The sequence below is a fragment of the Canis lupus genome, chromosome 2, assembly GCF_003254725.2.
Source record: "Canis lupus dingo isolate Sandy chromosome 2, ASM325472v2, whole genome shotgun sequence".
Taxonomy (NCBI): domain Eukaryota; kingdom Metazoa; phylum Chordata; class Mammalia; order Carnivora; family Canidae; genus Canis; species Canis lupus.
This window is the reverse complement of record NC_064244.1, coordinates 25,441,919-25,465,817: the sequence shown is the minus strand read 5'-3', so window position 1 is coordinate 25,465,817 and position 23,899 is coordinate 25,441,919.

Below are 23,899 nucleotides of genomic sequence, written 5' to 3'. Positions count from 1 at the left end.
TCAAGTCATGATCTCAGGGTCTTGAGGTCAAGCACCCCATGGGGCTCCCTAATCAGTGAGGAGTCTGCTTGGAATTCTATTCTCTCCCTCTGTCCCTCCCCACTACACTCTCTCTCTCTCTCAAAAATAACTAAATCTTTAAAAATAAGTAAAGGGTATACAATTCAATGGGTTTTAGTTTACAGAGTTATGCAGTTACCACAATCTAATTTTAGAACATTTTTCTCACCCCTAAGAGGATCTTTGTACCAATTAGCAGTCACTTCTTTTTATTTGCTGACCATCCTCCCTTACCCCACCAGCCCTGGGCAACTAATTTCCTTTTTTTTTTTTTTAAGATTTTATTTATTTATTCATTAGACACAGAGAAAGAGAGAGAGAGGCAGAGACACAGGCAGAGGGAGAAGCAGGAGCCTTTCTTTCTCTGTAGCTTTTCCTATTTTAGACATCTAATTTTTAACCAGTGCATCTGGGGCTGAAGTCTTTCAGAGAGATCAGCATACGACCAGTATTTTCTCACAGAGTGATGTGATTAATGCCACTTATTCATTCACTTACTTATTCTGTTCACCTATAACAGATATTACTGTACTGATTCTTTTCCAAAGTAGTAGAGGTTTGCGCTATACTGAAGACTCAATATGGGTTCCTTTGAGTTGTGCAGAGAAGAAATCAAAGAGCTATATCTGGAGTCTTGTTAGTGATATGTTCCAGGCAAATAGATTCAATTTGTGCTTCAAATAAAAACACTGGGATCCCTGGGTGGCGCAGTGGTTTGGCGCGGGCCTTTGGCCCAGGGCGCAATCCTGGAGACCCGGGATCGAATCCCACGTCGGGCTCCCGGTGCATGGAGCCTGCTTCTCCCTCTGCCTATGTCTCTGCCTCTCTCTCTCTGTGACTATCGTAAATAAATAAAAAATAAATAAATAAAAACACTAATAATAATCCATATTTGTGGAAAATATACTCTGCAGTATTCTAAGAACTTTACATGTATTAATATATGTGAATTTGTAATCAATTTCATTAGAGTAGAATGTTAATTTGTGAAGGTTTCTTTAAATGAGATAAAGAATGTGAAAACTCTAATAAACCATATTACTCCAAATTCATTATAACATGTTCCTACTCTATAACTTTAGAAGTGATAAAGCTGAGGTACCAGTTTATACAGTGAGAAAGTATAAGAATCCCAATTCAAATTCAGGTAACTTGTCTCTAAGCATTAAACACAACAATATAAACTCATGCAAACTCATGGAGTATATGGTGTGTTATTCTATTGACTGTTACAATTTCCATCAATTTCAATTCTGGTACACTATCCAAAATATAGATACTCAATACCCATTTTTAGAATAAATGTACATTTTTCTTTTCTAAATTTTCAATTTGAAGAATGCTCTCATTTGCCTAGTTTTTATTTATTTTATTTCTCATAGCACTCTTTTAAGGAATATGTGACAAGGTGAAAAAACAAAACAAAACATGGATTCCCTAAATGAAAAATGTCAACGAGTTACTCCATAATTAAATTAATTGACAGAAAACTTAAACTAGATTTTTTTTATGTGAAAAGGATATACTGCCCCAAAAATAAAAGACTATTTACCAGCAGTTTTAACCAATATGTTTATTTCTTAAATGGTCAAGATATACGTTAGGGCTCAAAGTCTATCAAGGGAAAGAGAACCAAAAACAGTTTAAATGAAGTGTGACAACTCTGAGTTGCTTGAGGAACATAGAGAGGGAGAGTCTTCATGGTAAGGAGAGTATGAATCATGGGATGCAGATTGGAAGAGTCCTCCTGGAAAGAGTGTCACTCGCACAGAATTTTGAAAGGCAAAAAGAATTTAAGTACAGATGAAAAGAGATTTCAAGGTCACTCAGATTAGTAGAACATTTACAAAGACTCAAGAACAGCTAAAGCATCTTGCCTGTTGAAGAATGTGCTGAGATGAAGCACAGAAAAAGGCAGAGAAAAAGCCCTTCATGAAGGGCTTTTTATGCTATGATTTCACCTCCCATGAGAATCGACACAAGGACTTCAAACAGGAGAGAGATGTCATCAAATGTATTTTTCAGAGAGGCAGCTTTAATGGTTGGATAGAGAATACAACTGACAAACTGATGGACATAGAATGACCAATTAAGATATTGCTATATTTCAAGGGAGAAAATGTGAAGACTTAAACCAAAACATAAGGAGAAAAAAAAACTATATGTCTTAGAAGAAATAACACAAGTAGAATTGGCTAAGGTTGGTAACTCATTCAATATAAGATATGAAACTAAATGGAGATGCAAAGCTAATATCCAACAGTTTTGCTTGTTCAGCTGGGAGGAAGGTAATAACATTTACAGATGTGGAGAAAACCAGAGAAGAAATAGGTTATAGAGATATTGGATAGAGATGAGACAACACAGAAAACTGGAGGTTTCATGGGAGAATCTAAGTAGAGATGCCCTACTGGCAATTTGACATAAGAGTATCGAGGCAGCAGATACACTTGAGTTAAAGATATACTTTTCAGAGATGTTAGCATGTGGACGATAGCTGATAATTATTTGCATATCTTTCTCCACTTTCCTTCCTGGCCAACCTCACATTGTTCTTTGTCTTGGTTCTGTCGCTCCCTTTTTTTGTAAAGTCTTCCCTGCCTCTTTTAGGCAGGCACAGATCCAACTGTGCACATGGTGTCCACACATTGCGACAAGTACCATCAGAGCAGTCATCGACTTGAACTGAAATTGTTTGCTTATGTGTCTGCATGTCTAGCTTTTTGTATCTTTATTTCCAAGTGTTTTCAGGCCCAGCAAAGTTTCTGGCACATAAAGCATGTTCATAAATAGACCTAGAACTAGTCTTCCTGAACCAAACTAAATGATTTCTAACCTTTATTAGGAGTATAAAATATAACACTGTGAAAGGTAGAGTTCCTATTCTAGACTTTGGCACAGAAACTTGTCCGATGCCATGTATTTTGGTGTAAGAGTCTTGTTTTAAAACCAATAGTGCCTAAAATCCTTAAGTTTCTAAACTGTTAAAGGGAGTCAGATGTTTTTAAATATTTAATGAGAATGTTTATGTACAACAATTGTGATTTGCTTACTTAACCTTTTACATTCAATTTATTGTAGATCATTAAAAGGATTTCAAGCAATGCTTTCAATAACTCTAAATTATGTGAGTATAGTGACTTAGATCATTATTTATTATATCTTTCCATTGAGAAATTTTCAAAACAAACTGAGTTCTTAAAATATTGATAGCTGGTCAAGAAATATAGCATTTAATCTGCCTCATGACATATTAACTGCTTTTCCTCCTTTGGTTACTGGCAAGTATGGAGGATAAACTAGACACAATTTTAACAATGACTTGAGAAACTTGATCATTTTTATTTGTGGCATTAAGAAAGACTAATGATGAAATGAACTGACAACTGTGATATTTAACATAGTGCGCATTGTAAGATTGATTTAAAAATTCCCTTAAAACATAAGGTAGTCTCTGTAGTTACATAAGGAGTCTGTTGTGAGTCTAGAGGCCCAGATTTGGTCTGATGCTCTTGTCATTTGCATTGAAAAGCTGCTTTGAAATTCTGTGATGAAAATGTTTAAGTTATAAAGTTAAGATACTTCATGTATTTGAGGAGCTATATATGTTTATTTTAACAATGGTCCTTTACACTCTCCCAGGGGATTATTTGTAATTTAGTTAATTGCTTTTTTCTCCCCCTTATCCTCTTAGGGTAGATAGAGGATCAAATAAACCTAATTTTATTACTTGCTACCTTTTTCTGCATTGCTAACACAGCATATCTGCATGACCATGGGGTTCTGTGTACTCCCTCAATTTGGGGTCAGGTTCATGCTTTCAAGATACTTCCATCTCATCTATTTTTAACCCTTCTCCCATGTAGTTGTAGTACCAGAGGCTGGGTGATCAGGAATACTGTAGGAAACTTATGCATTCTTAGTGTATCAGTCTGAAGCCAGGCAGGAAGCAGAAGGACTGTCAAATGTGGCACCTGGACAGACCTTGCTGAAAATCTATTTGAAAACTGGTAGGCAGGCTTGTTGCTAGTAATATCAGGGAATCACTAGGACCCCTATACATGAAGGTACAAGTGGGGGGGAGAGGAGCTGTAGAAGATGGCCTTAGTACAGAAGCCATGGCCTTGCTGGCGGAACACTAAACTTTGGCTCAGCTCCAAAGAAACTGGAGGAATAATTACCCCAACTCCCCAACTTCTTCCTCCTCCTCTGGTGGAGTCTGCTGCCAGCATCTGCTCTGGGATGAATTCACCCTGAACACAGGCCAAAGCCTTATTGCTATAGCCCACTGAGGTTGGCTTCCTAAGGGCAGATCCACTGGAGATGGTGTGTGAACAAAAAACCAGAACCCATGTTTATAGTCATATACACTCTAAGGTGCATTTCACCTAGAATTCAACGTGATTGTATTAGTCAGCATTCCACATGAGAAAAAGACCCAGATGAATGAATGGATGGAGAGAGAGATTAAAAGAATTGGCTCACATGATTGTAAAGTTTAGCTAAGCAAGTCCAAAATCCAGAGGGCAGGCTGTCAGAAAGAATAAGTCAGAAACTTTTGGGCAGGAGATGAAGGCTTCCACCCACAGGATGGAAGAATTTTTTTCTCCCTTGTGGAAACTTCTATAATTAAGTGCTTTCAACTTTTTGGATCAGAGCCAGTCAAATTAGTGAGGAATACCTCCTTATTTAAAGTAAAGTAGTTGTAGATGTTAATCTCATCTATAAAATCCTTTCCTAGCAGCATCTAAATTTCTGTTGTATGATTCACTGGGGACGATGGGCTGATCAAGTTGACACATAAAATGGGTGATGACAGTGGAGGGCCAAGGCTGAAGGACTGCTTTCAAATTGAGCTGTTCATAGAAATTAATGTCAAGGAACAAGGATCATTAAAGGAGAAGTTGTGGAAAAGAGGATGTTCTTTCAGTACATAAAGGCTGCTCTCTTCAGGAATGTAATGTGAACAACTGGAGATGCAACCATAGGGAAGTGAGGCCACACAAAAATTCCTCCTGGTTTTACTGCCAACACAATAGGAAAGGCCATTTCTGAAAGATGGATGTTTCAAGTATCCCAGTAACTGAAGGTGACTTAGTAGGTGTGGATGCTATGCTAGTCATTGGGGGGCAAAGCAAAGACAATTAGACATAATCTTTATCCTTAAGCTTATCTTCTAATAAGAATACAACAAAAGATTAAAAATTATAATAGAGTGTGATTAGTGGCATAGCCTGATATGCCATGAAAATATGGGGAATGGATAATTAGATTCAACTGGAGGCTAGGCTTCTAGGAATATCTGATATAAAAGTATTTGGGGAAGGAAAGAGAAAGTTCAACAAAGAACAGCATGATTTGTGAAGGGAGCAAGCAGCATGGTTCTGAGGAAAGCTAAGCTTAATATGGCTGCAACAAGGTCTGGGCGGGGAGGTGCAGGACTCTGGCTGCAGGCCACAGGCAGAAGTCATACTACAAAGTATTTTCTTTGGCTAAACTTGGCACATGGAGACTCTCTTTCTATATAACTGACATTTTATTTCTACCTTACTCTTCACATAGAAGAGATTTCAAGTTTCCTTGCTTTCCTGCTTAGAATTCTGGCTTTCATTCCTTACTGCTACCACTCATGATAGAGTTAATCTGTGAAAAGTTTCATTGAAAAATGAAATTGTCTCCAAATTAAGAAGCATAGACAAGAAAAACAAAGCAGGAAAAAAGCTAATATTTCAATATGCTTTCATGTGATTTTTCTATTCACACTCATTTGAGTTTTTTTTTTAATGTCTACTATTAAGAAAAGGCAAATCCTTTCCATAAATCACAGGGGTCTCAGCATGAGCTTACATTTATTACATTTTTTTTTTCTTGGAATAGGGCACATTTACTGGACAGGTGGTTGGGTCTAGGAGGAGGAGTCTAGTGACGAAGAATGGAGGACCACACTGGGAAAGATCCCACTGAGGGAAGAGAGAATTCAGGAGGTCTTTCTGGGAAACCCCAATGTCTGAGAAATAGAGGGGATGAGAATATTATTATCTGTCACTTAAATTATTTCTACTCAGCCAATATGTGCTCATACTGAATCTTAAGGCAGGAGAGCTGCAAGAAATATCAGTAGAAACAGGAAGAGCTGAATCTGCCAAATGATACTGTGGTTATTATTTAAATATTATTGTCATAGATAAAAACAGACAGGGAGATAAGCCATAAGAGACTCTTGACTCTAGGAAACAAACTGAGAGTTGCTGGAGAGGAGGTGGGTGGAGGGATGGGGTAACTGGGTGATGGGCATGAAGGAGGGCCCTTGATGTGATGAACACTGGATGTTCTGTGCAACTGATGAATCATTAAATTCTACCCCTGAAACTAATAATAAACTATATGCGAGCTAAATTGAATTTAAATAAAAAATGTAAAAAAAAAAAGTATTTAAAGATGTTAATAAGGTCATTACCACAGGACACTTTTAACTGGTTTTGTGTGTCCATCTGTCACGGATTGTGGTTTAGTTACCAAAGGCTCCCATCAGCAAACTTCTACAGAAGCTTGCTTTTGGGTAACTGGAGCCACTTCTCCACTAGGAGGTAACTCTGAGTTATACGTGAGTGTCCAGGGCCTGGCTGCTGGGGGGAGAATGTCTATAAAATCCCCGTCCCCTGCTTCAAGGTGGGAAGGGCTCTGCAGTGCTATTTAAGTCCCAGAAAATCACAAAGGAAGACACTCAGATGAGACTTCTGGAAATCCATCCCCACTTACCTTCTTCCTCTTCTCTATCCTGCTTCCCTCACCCCCTTCTAGGTGTCTCCTGAAAGCCCATCTTTTATAAATCACCTGCAAATAAAAAGAACCCTGTCTCAGGCTCTTCCAGAGAATCCTCCCTAGACACATGCCAAAATAAGTTTTAGATAAATTGAAAACAACAAAGAAAAATTTTTAAAATGAAAGTAGGTGACTATATTATTTCAAGGAAAGAAAAAAAAAAACAAAACAACTAAAGCCAGAAACAAAACACACATTTATACATTCGTAGATTTAACATTTTAAAATGTTAAAGACAAGATTTAAAAGTCAAACCTGAAAAAAATTGGAACATATTTCACAATCAAGAAATTAATATCTTTTAATTAAAAAAAATCAACAGTGAAGAGGAAAATGTTAAAAAAAATATAATTCATAAAAAGGAAAATGGGCGGGCAGCCCCGGCGGCCCAGTGGTTTAGCGCTGCCTTGGGCCCAGGGTGTGATCCTGGAGACCCGGAATCGAGTCTCACGTCCGGCTCCCTGCAGGGAGCCTGCTTCTCCCTCTGCCTGTCTCTCTCTCTCTCTCTCTCTCTCTCTCTGTGTCTGTCATAAATAAATAAATAAATAAATAAATAAATAAATAAATAAATAAAATCTTAAAGAAAAAAGAAAATGGGCAGCAAAATAATACAAAAACTTCAATTAAAGCAATGTAGTACCATGATTTGGTATACAAAATAATAATAATTCTTCTTCTTCTTCTTCTTCTTCTTCTTCTTCTTCTTCTTCTTCTTCTTCTTCTTCCTTCATCTTCTTCTTCTTTTCTTCCTTTTAGAAAATGGTAATGCTCAATGTTGGTAAGGATGTGGGATAAAGACATTTTTACACAACGATGGTGGGAGTGAAAATTGGCATTTATTTTCTGGCAAGCATTTTTGCAGTATGTTACTTAAAGTTATGTACATTTTTCATGCAGAAACTCCACTTTTAGTTGTTTATTTTCAGGAGTTAGAGATATTGTTCAATGCTTTTAAATAGAATTTTTATTGTACTATTGCATATTACATGAAGTTGAAAAAGTCTATATGCTAAAGATAACATATTGAATAAGTATGCAATGGCAAAATGGTAGCTCTTGCTCATACATTTCCAGTTATTATGTTATTTCAGTGTCATAATATGCTATTCAGTGGATACTATTATTATTCACATTTGGAAAGAGGGTAATGAGGTCTTAGGAAAATGAAATAACACACAGGGTCACAGGATTGTCTAACCTCTGGAGGGACCATCCCATGTTCTCAACCAATATGCAAGCCTACTTTAGCTAAGTTTGGTCTAAAAAGCAATTATGAAAAAATCATACTATGCAAAAATAGTTGTTGACAGTGAGCATGTTCAAAATGTCTTGCCATATGAAAGAATAATATAGAAAATGGGAAACACAGTATGGAACAGCTATTTTCTATAAAGAAAAAAATGAAAAGCACATACACTGTCATATACGAAATTATTTAACAGAATCATTAACACTTGCTTTTGTATGTAGATTTAATAAAGTCATATTCTGGTGACCAGAATGGAAGGTGTCTCCTCAGGACATAGTCTTAATAACCATGTACAATCCTATGTCCTTGATTGTGTGTGGGACCTGTGATTTGCTTTTCACCAACAGGATAACACAAAGGTAATGAGATGTCACTTCCGTATTTACATTTTATAAGACTATTGACCCTCTGGGGGCCTGAGGGTGGTCTCCAGGAGTTGGCAGCAGCCTTCAGTACTACAACCACAAGGAAATGAGTTCTGCTAAGAATTGTAGTGAGACTGTAAGTATATTCTTCTCCAGCAAAACCTCTCCATGAGAATATAGCCCTGCCAACACCTTGCGATGCTGTGAGGTTCTAAGCAAAGGACTCAGCTAAGCTGTGCCTGGACTTTTGACCCACAGAATCTGTGACATCATAGATGTGTATTATTTTAAGCTGCTAATTTTGTATTTATCTGCTATATAACAATAGGTAAATAACACACATAAGTACCTTGGAGCAAGTTTCATAGTATGGTGCGTATATAAGGAGAGGTTCAGCTCCAATTCTGCAACTGCAAGGAAATAAATTCAACTTCCAGTTTATATATACAATTATGTCTGTCTGCAGTTAGACATCCAATTTGGGGAAGTCAGAAACTGTTCCAAGTGCTTTACATGCATTGCTTGTTAAACCCTCATAACTACTCTTTGATGTAGTTACTATTATCCCCATTTACAGTTAAAGAATCTGAGACAATAAGAATTTAATAACCACATGATAAAGAATTCAACATAATAAGTAATCAACCTTCAGGTTTTATTGCCAGAGTGGAGTGAAATGTCCATCATTGTTCACAGTATTGACAGAATGCAAAGATCCAATGACAGAAGTCATACCTGTTTAACAGACACTAAGTTGAAGATCAAAATTTTATACTAATCACTAGGAATCCCCAGAAGTTAACTAGATTCTATCCCTTCAGTCCATGTGGAGGCTATGCTTTGTTTTCTGTGTGCAAATCTCAGAGAAGGCCTATCCTGCCAGGGAAACTCTCCTGGAGGACTTCTCCCCTTCCAAGTGGCTTAGAGAGAATAAATTATCTCTATTAACACACAAAAAAGACTGGGAGTATAGAGTAGCCCCTCCCCATGCCCTACCCTTAGCCCAGAGAAACTTTAAGTCACACTGTCTGCAAAAATCTTTATTGATTAAGAGATTCTGCAAAATAAACAGACCAAGCAAATTAATAATAACAACTGCGATGGATATTATTTATTGCTAGCTCAAATCAGAAAACTCAGTATTTTAAACAAGAGAGTCTAAATAATTGGAACTGAGAGCTTCTATTGAAGATCCATGAGTGAAAGTGCAAAGGGTTCAATAGAAGGAAAGCCATTACAATAATTTGCTAGATTTACAGAAGATTTAAAGAAGAAGAAGAAGAAGAAGAAGAAGAAGAAGAAGAAGAAGAAGAAGAAGAAGAAGAAAAAGAAGAAGAAGAAGAAAACCCACACAATGCAATGATTTCAATAGATCCCAAAATAGTTTGATAATTTACAGCCATTCCCGATGAAAACTGTTGAGCTCAGAATAGGTGGATATCCCCTTAATGATATATATTAGAAAACTGCAACAAAATGAGAACTAATAGTGAATATTTGAAAGATTTCCAATAGAAGGTGAAAATGTAACAAAGTGCCTGCTAATTTGCCATCCATTCAACATTCTATTAAATGTTTTACAGACTTCCATGAGGCAAGGAAAAATTAAGGTATACATAGTAAGACAGGAAGAGACCAATTGTCTGCATGTTTAGACTTACAAACATAAGAATCAATAGAAAAATAACAAAAAAAAATCACAGAGGAGTTTAAAAGTGTTTCTAGAGGCCAAAATTCCATGTAGAAATCAATATTCTTAGTAATCACAAATTTGGAAGAAATAAAATAAATAATTTCTTTCAAAAAAGATAAAAGGTACATAGGACACCTGGGAAGAAAAGAATAAAATTTAAATAAAGAAAGCTATAACATTTTACTGATAGATCAAAAAGATGACTTAATACATTGAGAGATACATGATGTTTTACAAAGATTCTGTTTCATAATGATTGAAGTTCTTCTGAAATGAATCCATATAATCAACCTAACTGCAATAAAAAATCTCTATGGAATATTTTAAGTAAAATTTTAGGGGTTGATTCTCTCTCCCTTTCCCCCCTTTTACATATTAACCTCCAGTTCAACCTGGAGGATAATATGTAAAAATGAACCCCAGATGAATTAAATCTAAACTTAAAAAATAAAACTATAAAAAGTATAGAATAAATACAGAATAGTATCTTTGCTATATTGCATTAAGGGAAAATCTTCAGGACACACAATCCAGAAGCAACAAAAATTAAAGACAAATATGACTACGTAAAAATCCAAAAATTTACACGGAGAAAGACTTTGTTAAGTCAAAAGACATGTAGGAAGAAGGTACTGGGCACATGATCTCCAAAGAACTGGAACCCTACTGAAGTCCAGCACTTAGCAGTACAGACAGTCAAGATCACCACCGGCACTTCTTTCTGGTGTCCTTGCTCTGGCTTCAGTGATCTGTGATCCTTAGCTCTTCTAACAGTTTTGCAAGACTAATTATCTCCATCAAATTCTTTCCTTCTTGAAATAATCGAAATAGTTTCTATTTGCCTGGTGGTTCCTGATTACTATGAGATTTCCCTAAGGAGAGACAGGGTCTAGTATCTATCCTATTCTTTCCCGAAGTAACTTAATGGGGCATGAATACCATGCTGATAAAGGACGTTTGGGGAAGGGTTTCACACCCCACTCTGCTTTCCCTCTTTTTCTGCTAATAGAATGACTAATGCCACTGACACACTTCCATCTTTGTAACCAGCTTCTTCCTGTCTCTCATGATATCACCTTCTCACTCTCAGAATATTGAAAAGGCTGCTTATAGGGCCTTTCCAAGGGGAATTAATGACCTAGATCTTCCTAAAATGTAGATCTTGAAAACAGGGAGCAGAATTTTTCATAATTTATTTTCTGTGTCATTTTTGCTTGACTTTTGTAAGGGTTAAACAATAAGCACAGGGATGCCTAGGTGACCTCGAATAAGCCTCCAACTCTTGATTTCAGCTCAGGTCATGATCTCAGGATCATGAGATCGAGGGCCAAGTAGGGCTCTGTACTCAGTACAGAATCTACTTCAGATTCTCTCTCCCTTTCACTCTGCTCCTCCTACTCATCCTCTCTCCCTCTCTCTCACTCTCTCTCTCTCAAAATAAATAAATAAATTTTTTAAAAAAATAATTGCATAATTCAAATTATAGCATTTTATATTATTTCTCCACTTTCCTTGCTCTAGGTTTATAGTTTTATTCTTATTATTTTCCATTATTAAGAAATGAGAGAAGATGGAGAAAAATAGAGACATAAATACAGACAAAGCTAGAGACAGAGAAAAAGATAGAGAAGGGGAAATGGAGAAACAGAGAAATCATTCACCTTAATTTTATTTTTTAATTTTTTTCCTTAATTTTTAGATGCATGTTTTGGATTATACACCATGATATTCATATAAAGAGCTTTTTACCTGGGCAGAATTGAGTAAATAATGACTTCATTTGGTTTTCTTTCCGGTTTCCGTTTCCAGTTTCACTTTGGCAAGAAATAGCAGCAAAATGTGTTGTAAGCCCATTTTCCATCCTTTACTTTTTTTTTTTTTTTTATCTTTCTCATGTTAGGAATGTCTTCTAAATCATTTGAGGACACAAACAATACATAGCTACTTGCTTAAGGAACAGTCAAATGGAAAAAAAAAAAAAAAGAACAGTCAAATGAAATCCTAAATTGAGGAAGGTCACTACTTATTCAGAAATATGTGAATAGGCTTACTTTCAACTATCAGACAAGCAAAAGAAAATCCCTTGCAAATTATAAGGAGGAAACAAATCACTCTGTACCTTTCCAAAACATGACGCTGAAAGAGAAATATTTCTGATCATGTTAAGCAATTCGGAAATCTAAAAATAACTCCTAGTCCACATTTTTAAACAGCTCTGTATTAAAAATAAATTTATTCTCGATACCCTTCCATTGGCTAAAACACATACGAATTATGATATAGAAAGCAAACATTTCTCCCAATATTAGCTTCCCCCTCTTCCCACCCACAGATAAAAGCCTACAAAATGCATGGATATCTCACAGCATCCAGCAGAGGGAAGTAGAGAACTTCTCCAAGTGTCTGCTGCTCAGCTGTCTGTTTCTGCTGTTTTAACTTTGAGTATAGAACAATCATTGAGCTGTCAACCCAAATTAGTGTGTGGAATCTGTTCAATCCAAGCCATCTCCTTTATCCAAAAATTGTTCTTCAGTTTACTGTAGCACATTGAGTTATGAAAGGAATATTTGCATGTTTGAAATTAATTTGATATAAAATATGAAAAGGAAAAGAAAAGCATGTGGCCTTTGAAATTCCTTGCATTATTTATATAGGAAACTCTCCACTATTGGAAGTTTCTAAGATATGATCAAATGGGACTAGCCCCAGGTTTCTTCTTGAGTGACTTAGTATTATAGTATCATGTATGTGTTTTGGACTGAGACTTTTCTAATAAAATGAAATAGAGAATGGAAATTATTATAGCTGACTTCTCTTTACCACAGTTTTGAACTGACTGCATTGCACACAATTTAGAGAGGTGTTCTAAACAGGGAGAAGATAAGAGCAGTAGAGTCCATCGTAAAATCTCTCAGGTCACTCACAGAGCATTCTGACTTTTGGAAAGTGCAAGTCGTCTTCATGGAATCTCCTCGTTAAGCAATTATTGAAATTAACATTTTTTGCACATTAAATAAAAATAATACTACACTATTCTTCCTTAATTACATTATAAAATTCTTACCAAATCTATGAAATTCAATATATTATGTTGCTGTTCTGGGTAGGTTACAAACATTTTGTTCTATGCATGTATCTACTATTTACCATTATGTGCATTTGTATTGTGTGCACTTTTATGGACATTATTCAGGAAGTAGAGAGAAAGAACATCGACCAAAATGTCTGAAAATCTACTTCTGGCTCTTAACTGATTTGTGTGTGTGTGTGTGTGTGTGTGTGTGTGTGTTATATGTTGCTGAAAATTTCTTAGTACCCTGGTATGCATAAATGTAAGCAACTTTAGCTAATTTAGACATTAATGTTTTTAATTAAAAGAATACTTAATTGCTCATAAAATCTCTGAGAGGGCTAGAGACACAGGTTTGGAGTACAAGGAGCCAGGAACAACACTTGCAGGTAAACAGGTCCATGAACACACCTGGAGAATGACACTACAGGCACCAGTAATGCCAAGTACCAAATACTGCCTGACAGCTGCCATCACTGCTCTCTCTGGGAGCTAGAACTAGATTTTTCTGCTGCCACCATCCTTGTCAAAAAGGATCCTGTCCATTCATGCTTTACTGCATCACTAGCTTCTCTTTGAAGGACTGGGGTTGACCTATTGATTACTACCACCTAGAACATATGGCAAAACCTTAGCCACAGGGAAAATGGGGCTAGTAAACATTTCGATTGTTGATGCTGCCCTAGTGATAAATAAGTTTTGTTACCTTAGTTGTGAATTCCTCACAGGTGAAAAGAATATTCACACTAGGTGACGTGTGTCCACTACATATACTCCTCAGCTGCTGAGATTCATTTAGCGAATATTTATAAATTGTTTACTAGATGCTGGTCACTAGACAAAGATTCCTTCTGCTATGGAGGTTTGTGTTTTTTTGTTTTGTTTTGTTTTTTTTTTTTTTTTTTTTTTTGCTATGGAGTTAATATTCAGTCCGGAGAGGAAAACTAAAACACCAGACTATTCAAATCAATAAGGTATATATCCTGTTATATAGTGAAACAAGTGGCAATGACTAAAGTATGTTAAAGAGGGAAGGAGGAAGGTGAGAAGGATGGAAGGAAGGAAGGAAGGAAGGAAGGAAGGGAGGGAGGGAGGGAGGGAGGGAGGGAGGGAGGAGAATAAAAAGAAACTATTGCCTGATAAAATCTCAACCTCAGGAGAGTCACCTAACTCAGTCTCATCAGATAACATGCACACCTCCAAGTCAAGGACTTCTGGTAATGCCCACTGCTCCTTCAATACACCTGCATCCTGATTCCCTATTCTGTAAAGTTGTAGGTTAATTACAAAATGAACAGTTGTTGGGAAACATCTCTCCATGGAACTGTTATGTTTCTGCACATTCTGAGAAAAAGCACTGATAGTTCTTGTTCCAAATTGTATTTTCATGGATGTCTGTATGACAGACAGTCTTGGAGGATAAATATCTCCTCCCAGTAGTTAGTTCAGAGGTAGATTAGTTTCCTGACCAAGATAATAAAGATACGGTGCCCTACTGGGGCAAATGTTGAGCATATTTGTGAGCACTTGTTTTTAATTAACTATTGAGGTTTCCTAAACTTGGGTTCCTTAGTTTTGATGCAAACTCACTGCATGTGCAGCATCCACTGGGCCTCTCAGCTTTACCTCAATTGGATTTGGGGACAGATGTGTCTGTGTGTGGGGGGGAGATGATGGGAATGTGAAGTTCAAGCTGCTGGCTATACTATGAATTATAAAGTCTTTTGTTTCTGACTCAAGAGTTTTATGTCTTCTGTTTATTTCCATGAAATTGTGCCTGGCTAACTTGTTAGCTTGCAAGATGTCTGGAAAATTACAGACACCTTACAGGTTTTTACAGCAATCTTCAAAACACCTTTTTTTTAAATTTTTTTCAAAACACCATTTATTTACATATTCATGGTAAGTGTGCTTAGCAATACACTATTTACTTATTTAATGAACACTTAACATGAGATCTAAGATCTTAACAAATTTTTAAGTGTGCAAGAGTATTGTTAACTATAGACACTATGTTGTACAACAGATTTCTAGAAGTTAATTCTCTCCCACAACTGAAACTTTATACCCATTGAATAGCACTATAGAATATACATTTATATACTTTTTGTAACAGAATGAGACAGAGAGGAAAACAAGAGAAACCTAGTTTGACAAAATAAACATGTACACGATAAAGTGTAAGTAAAACACCACAGATCTTTTTTTCTGAAACTTGTCCTGAGGCTACTGTTGTCTTTTTATGCATCCTCTCCTCCAAGATCCTTTGCCTTCAGCTGGTTGTGTGCTTGCAGCTATCTGTTCAATTAAATGGCCCAGATCCTTTTCCTTGAAAGGTAGGAGCTCTTAGAATTTCTCCTTCTCTTTCTCTTCCTTCTAATTCTTTTTAATCAGTTTTGTTGAGGGATAATTTATTTAGAGTAAAATTTACTTTTTTTAAGTGAACAATTTGATGATATTTGAGAAAGGTAGCATTGTCATAATCATTATATGAAATAATTTTATCATCACAAAATGTTTCCTCATGAATCTTTGATCTCCCAAGTCCTTGCCTACAGGTAACGACTTCATTAAACCTAGCATTACTATATGCTCTGGGCTGCAAGAGCCCCATCCTCAGCTACTATGTCTACATTCATTCAGGCCACATAAGAAATGCCCAATTTCTACCAATCTCTCTAAAATTCATACTTTGTGGCCCCTGATTTTTACCAATTTCATGTTGTTTTTAGTTTTTAATTTAAACAGAGAAGGACCTTAAAAATGTATATTAGCCATCTCATGTTGACTGATTATTAGGGATTAGAACTTCAATATATATTTGAGGGGAATATAATTCAAAGCATAGCAGGCATGGTTTACAGTTCTCAATGTCTAGGCTAAGTTTAGGAGTGGATTGTTTCTGTTTTAAGAATTTAGATGTGAAAACCTACATTAAATAACTAAAATGCCTTTCTGGACACTTACATAGGGCTAATATCTACAAAACTCCAATATAAATAATATAAAATGTATTAAATGCCTGTGCCAGTCTCCCTTAGAGTGTACTGATACAGACAGCTGGACAGATTAACACTCTCTCCAGATTCTCTTCTTCATAAAGTCTCTGAAAATAACTGCTATTTGATATTACAACACATCGTATTAAAGGAAAATTGTAGTCATATCATTTTTAGATGCAGGTGCCCATTTTAGTGTGAAATAATTTAAAATGAAAAAGATTTAAAAGCCTTGAAGAAAAACTATTTTCAATTCTAAAACATGGCCCTAATACCCTTTGCAAAGCAAATTATGGTGACCTGCTATCACTATGTTAAAAAATAAATGATGCCCAAGGCTAAGCCATATGGTACTATTGGATAATCAGAATTTATTCACAGGGCTTCTGACCCACCTCTTTCCTTTCCTTATTACTCAACCTCACAGCCAAAAATAGTTAACATTTATTCTTAAGAAAAAAAAAATCAGACACATTCTTAGTATGTTGAAAAATACTTATAAATATTTATTTCTGCTTCCAAGGCATTTTGGGTTTTAATTATGCAATGTTGGAAATTAAATCTTTCTGTGGAGAAAGTGTTACTCAGTAAAATTCTCCCAAAAGTAGGGAAAAATTCTCCCAGAAATATATACTGATTTAGTAGCCCAGTAAGACCATATTAACTGGAACTACTTCTAGAATAACAGAATAAGGGCCTCCAAAAATCTAATCCTCTATGAAAGCAATAATAACAGTGGTGGGAAAATGTTCAAAATTAACTTTTTCGGAACTCTGGAAATTTACCAGAGGTTTACAACAATATGGAGAGCATTTATTAAAGAAAAATGACTCAATTTCCTAAGAATACACTTTGTGACATTTAATTTACCCAATTCTCATCCTCCTTTCACCAGTTCTGCAGCAGTCTTAAAAACTAACAGCCTCACAACCTTAGTAGCTGTGAAAATCAGCAGCCTAGCCGTCACTGAAGGGTGTAAATGGGTTTGATGTTCCCTAAAAGCCCCAATCACTAAAGCATTGTCACTATTTGACTTGACTGACAGCTCCCTGGAAAAGTCCCATTCTCAGGGCTTGTCTTTATTTGACCTGACTCAAAACTCCCCATGAAAACAATTCTATCCCAGGGCATTTGTCAAAAACAATCAGTGGCAATATTTTAAAATCACAGCTGCCTGAGGTGGTGATATCAGTTGGAGCAATCATGAGTCTGACAAAATATATATATATAAAACATATATTAATATAATATAATATATAATATTATATATTCATATTTATATATATGAATATATGCACACACACACTTCAAAAGAAAAACTGGGCAACAGGATACTCAGTTGTTCAAATAAATGTTTGAAAAGCTCTGATACTTTCCTTGAAGTCCAGAAAATAATGTGCATGTGAAGGACTGTGGCCATGCCCAGGTTACCTGAGAAGGCCTCAGCGTCTCCTCTGTGGCTTACTTTGGGCCCCTTTGCAAATGGAAGTAAAGTCAGAGGGGGAGTTATAAACTGCCAAAGCATTGAAGGTATATCCCCAATACATATACAGAATCCTTTAAAAAAGGGTTTTAGACATTTGGGCTAAACTCATTTAAGGAAATCCCTGTCCAATCATTAGCTGACTACAAAATTAACAGAGCAGAGACTCAACTCAAAGATAGCCATACCTAAGCATATTATAGTCAAATTGCCAAAAAGAGGGCAGCCCCGGTGGTGCAGTGGTTTAGCACCGCCTGCAGCCCAGGGTGTGATCATGGAGACCTGGGATCGAGTCCCATGTCAGGCTCCCTGCCTGCTTCTCCCTCTGCCTGTGTCTCTGCCTCTCTCTCTCTCTCCTCTCTCTGTGTCTCTATGAATAAATAAATAAAATTAAAAAAAATTCCAAAAAGAAAAAAAAATTCAGGTTGTAAAGTAAGATGTTAAACTAACTTTATTTGCAGATAGTATGATCTTGTATATGAAAAGTTATAAGGAATCTACTGAAAACATTTTACAACTAGTAAACTATTTCAGAAAGATCTATATGCAGAATTAAATGTATTTCTATACACTTACAATGAAAAATCTAAAAATGAAATTAAGAAAATAATTCCACTTATAAAACATCAACATAAATAGCATATTTATAAATAGTATAGTAAAGGAAGCTCAGATTTTTATATTGAAAACTATATAATATTATTGAAAGAAAATAAAGACATCCCATGTTCATGGATCACAATACTTACTGTAAGATAGAAACATTCTCAGACTTGATCTAAAAATTCAATGCAATCTCTCAAAATCCCAGATAGCTCTGATGTAGAACATTGTTTAGTTCTAAAAGAATTAAACTGAAATGCAAGAGAACCTAGACAGCCAAAACAATCTTGAAAAAGAACAGAATAGGAGGCCTCACATTTCTTTATTTCAAAAGTTATTACACAGAAACAGTAATCGAGATGGTGTGGTTCTGACTATTTATTCCCAAGGTCCAGAAATGTTGGTTCATTTATGGTTCATTTAGTGCCAAAACAATTCAATGAAAGAACCATAGTCTTTTCAATAGATGGTTCTGAGACAAGAGGATATTCACACACATGTGAATGAATTTGGACCAGTACTTCACATCACACACAAAAATTAAATTTAAAAAATGTGTCATAGCCCTAAATCTAAGACATAAAACTAAACAGTCTTACAGAAACAACAACAACAACAACAAGAGTACACCTCTATGAACTTGAATTATATAATAGTTTCTGTTTTAAATGATACAATCAGAAAAGTAGAACAATGTCTCACAGAAGGGAATTTTTTTTTTTTTTTTTGCAAATCATGTATTGGCTAAGGGGTTTGTAGCTGGAATACAAAAAAAAAAAATCCTACAATTCAACAATGAAAGGACTAACAACCCAATTAAAAATAGGTAAAATTTTGCATAGATATTTGTCAAAAAATTATATACAAGTAGCCAATAAACACAGGGAAAAATGCTCAACTTCATGAGTCATTAAAAAGGAATAAGTCAGATCCACCAGAGGGCATGACTTCCTCATTCACACTAATTAAGATGGCTAAATTAAAAATAAAGCACACACAATAAATAAATAAATGAATGAATGAATAAATAAATAAATAAATAAATAAATAAAAGCACACAAGAAAGAGGTGTTGCAAGGATGTGAAAATGAGAGCCTCATACAGCTATAGAGTTTGTAAATGGGGTGACTGCTTTGAAAAACAGTTTGGCAATCCCTCAAAATTGTAAACATAGAATTACCATATGACCCAGCAATTTCATTTGTAAGTATATACCCAGGATAATTGAAAATATATTCTACACAGAGACTTATTCATGCAAGTTCATAGCAGAATTATTTGTAATAGGGAAAAAGTAGAAGCAACTTGATTATCTGTCCACTGAGGAATGAAAAAAATAAAAAGTAGTGTATCTATCCAATGGGATATTATTTGACATTAGAAAGGAATGGAGTACTACTAACTCAGCCAATAGCATGAATGAGCCTTGAAAACACTATGCTAAGTGAAAGAAACCTGTCACAAAAAGCCACACGTTATATGATTTGATTTATATGAAGTGGTTGAATGGTCAAGTCATGGAGACCATAAAGTATTAATAGTTTCCAGTGCTAGGAGGAGGAGGTGGTGACTATTTAGAGGCATGACGTTTCTTTTGGGGGAGATGAAAATTTTCTAAAATTCAACAAGTCTGATGGATACATAATTCTGTGAATAGATTTTATACTTTATAGAATGAATGTTAGAGTATGTGCATTATATCTAAATAAAGCTCTTTTTGAAGATTTTATGTATTGATGTATGTATTTATTACTTATCTAGAGTGAGAGTGGGGGACAGGGCAGAGGCAGGAGAGATAGAATCTCAAATACACTCCATGCTGAGACAGAGCCCAAGGTGGGACTCAATCTCTGACCATGAGATCATTACCTGAGTGGAGATCAAGACTTGGACGTTTAACTGACTGAGCTACCCAGATACCCCATATTTGAAATGAAAAAAATACATTAAGATGGACACTGTTACAAGTTTTGTATTAAGTAAACCTTGAAGGGACACATCCACTTGAGTAACATGTAATATACCAGGAATGTGGGTCCCCAGAACCTTGAAAATCTCCTTTAGCTAAAGAATCATCTACTGACAATAAATATTTTTTTTAACTTCTTGAAGTATCAAAGATGCCAGATAGGCTGCAGACCAAAAATTTACAAAACCTTTTCCAGAATTTTAATACTTCTCTTAAGTGTCAACACCATATGTGAAATTCAAGATAGCAGCTACATTTTTCTAAGAGAGTTTGCCAATAAAATCATTAGCAGGTCTGTTCTTGGGGAGGAGCGGAACAACCTGGGATCATCTGACATTCACTCATCAAATTGTGTTGAACAGAATTAAATACTGGTGATTAGAAATCAAATAAAATATGAACTCTTCCTCCCAAACTTTAAAAAATCTAGTGAGAAAGAAGATATACCTGTAAATTAAAACCTGTAAAAACAGTCTTCTAAATTTACACCGGAGACATTTGCTTGGTTTAGTGGAAACACAAAGGGAAGGCATCAACTTTGTATGGAAGGAGCAGGGACGAGTTATAGGACCGCAAGTTTCAATCCTATCATAGGAAAAGTCTAAGGTTACAAATGGTGTTTCAGGCATAATATGAAAACCATGGAGAATTTGCTGCAATACCAACGTACTCCTTTTGGAGGGAGTAGAGCATAGCAATTCCACCTGCAAACCGCATTGGCATCCTGGCTTCTCCAAGGCATGGTTGTGTGTTCTTTTGTTTTTGTTCTTGTTTTAATTCCAGGTAGTTAACGTGCGGTATTATATTACTTTCATGTGTACAATACAGTGATTCAATAATTCCGTACAACACCCAGTGCTCATCACGAGAAGTGTACTGTTTAATCATCACTTATTTAATCCATACCCCCAACCCCATCCCCCCCTGATAACCATCAGTTTGTTCTCTGTAAGTAAAAGCCTCTTTCTTGGTTTGTCTCTGTCTCTCTCTTTTTCCCTTTGCTCCTTTGTTTTGTTTCTTAAATTCCACATAGGAGTGAAATTGTATAGTATTTGTCTTTCTCTGACTTATTTCACTTAGAATAATACATATAGCTTCATGCATGTCATTGCAAAAGGCACAATTTCATTCTTTTTTTATGACTGTCTAATATTCCCCGCACTTTTTTTATCCATTCATTCAATGGGTGGACACTTGGGCTGCTTCCACACCTTGGCTATTGGTAAATAATGCCGCTATAAACATAGAGGTGCATATATCCCTTTAAATTAGTCTTTTTATATTCTTTGGATAAATATCCAGTAGTGTGATTACTGGATCATAGGGTAGTTCTATTTTTTAACTCTCTGAGGAACCTCCATACTGTTTTTCAAAGTGGTTGCACCAGTCTGCATTTCCACCAACAGTGTAGGAGGGCTCCTTTTTCTCCACATCCTTGCCAAGAGCTGCTGTTTTTCGTGTAATTGATTTTAGCCATTCTGACAGGTGTGAGGTGACATCTCATTGTAGTTTTCATTTGTATTTCCTGGATTGTATGTGATGATGAACATCTTTTCATGTGTCTACGGTCCATCTGGAGATGGCTTTCTTTTGGGGAAATGCCTTTTCATGTATTCTGGACTTTTTTTTAAATTGGATTATTCATTTTAGGGGTATTGAGTTTTATAAGTTCTTTATGTATTTTGGATACTAATCCTTTACTGGATATGTCATTTGTAAATATTTTCTGCCATTCCCCAGGTCACCTTTTAGTTTTGTTGATTATTTCCTTTACTGTGCAGAAGCTTTTAGTTTTTATGTAATACCAATAGTTTATTTTTGCTTTCATTCCCTTGTCTCAGGAGATATATGTAGAGAAAATTTGCTATAGCTGACATCAAAGAAGTTACTGTCTGGGCTTTCTTCTAAGATCTTTATGGTTTTAGGTCTCACATTTAGGTCTTTAACCCACTTTGAATTTATTTTTGTGTGTGGTGTGAAAGTAGTCCATTTTCTTTCTTTTACATGTTGCTATCCAGTTTTCCCAACATCATTTTTTGAGGAGATTTTTTTTTTCCCCATTGGATATTCTTGCCCAATTGGTTGAAGATGAATTAACCATATAATTGTTGGTTTATTCCTGGGTTTTCTATCCCATTGATCTGTGTGTCTATTTCTGTGCCAGGACCATACTGTCTTGATCACTACAGCTTTGCAATAGAACTCGACGTCTGGAATTGCAATGCCCCCAGCTTTGTTTTTCTTTTTCAAGACTGCTTTGGCTTTTCAGGGCCTTCTTGTGGGTCCATACAACTTTAAGGATTGTTTGTACTAGTTCTGTGAAAAATGCTCTTGGTATTTTGATAGAGATTGCATTAAATGTGTCAATTGCTTTGGGTAATGCAGACATTTTAACAATATTTATTCTTCTAATTCATGGAATGTCTCTCCATTTCTTTGTGTCATCTTCAATTTCTTTCATTAGTGCTTGATAGTTCTCAGAGTGAAGGTCTTCACCTCTTTGGTTAGGTTTATTCCTAGCTATCTTATTATTTTTGGTGCAATTATAAATTGGATTGATTTATCTTAATTTCTTAATTTCTTCTGCTTCATCATTGCTGTACAGAAATGCAACAGATTTATGTACATTGATTCTGTATCCTGTGATTTTACTGAACTTGTTTATTAGTTCTAGGAGTTTCTTGGTGGTAGAGTCTTTCAGGTTTCAGGCAGTCTTTCAGGAGTCTATATATATAATCGTGTCATCTGCAAATACTGAAAGTTTTATTTCTTCCATACTAATTGGGATGCCAATTTGTTGTCTGACTGTTGTGCCTAAGACTTCTGGTATGATGTTGAATAGAATTAGTGAAACTGGACATCCTTGTCTTGTTCCTGACTTTAGTGGAAAAGTTCTGAGGTTTTCCCAAAATGATGATCATATTAGCCTTGTTTTTGTTTTTGTTTTTTTTCTATATGGCCTTTATGATGTTGAGGTATATTCCCTCTAAAACTACCTTGCGGAGAATATTTATCATGAATGGATATTGTACTTTGTCAAATGCTTTTTCTGCATCTATTGAAATGATCATACATTTCTCATCCTTCCTCTTATTGATATGATGTTTCATATTGACTGATTTGGGAATATTGAACCAGCATTGCAATCCAGGAATAAATCCCTCTCAATTATGGTGAATGATTTTTTAATGTAATATTGAATTTGGTTTGCTAGTACTTTACTGAGGATTTTTGCATCTTTGGTCAACAGAGATATTGACCTCTAGTCCTCTTTTTTTTGGTAGTGTCTTTTCCAGCTTTGGTATCAGGACAATGCTGGCCTCAGAGAATGAATTTGGAAGTTTTCCTTCCTTTTCTATTTTTTGGAATAATTTGAGAAAAATAGTTATTAACTCTTCTTTAAATGTTTGATAGAATTTACCTGTGAAGCCATCTGACCCTGGGCTTTTGTTTCTTGGGAGTTTTTTTTTTTTATTACAGATTCAATTTCTTTTCTCATTATCACTCTGTTCAAGTTTTCTGTTATTTCCTGTTTCAGTTTTAGTCTTTTAGACGCTTCTAGGAATTTATCCACTGCTTCTGGGTT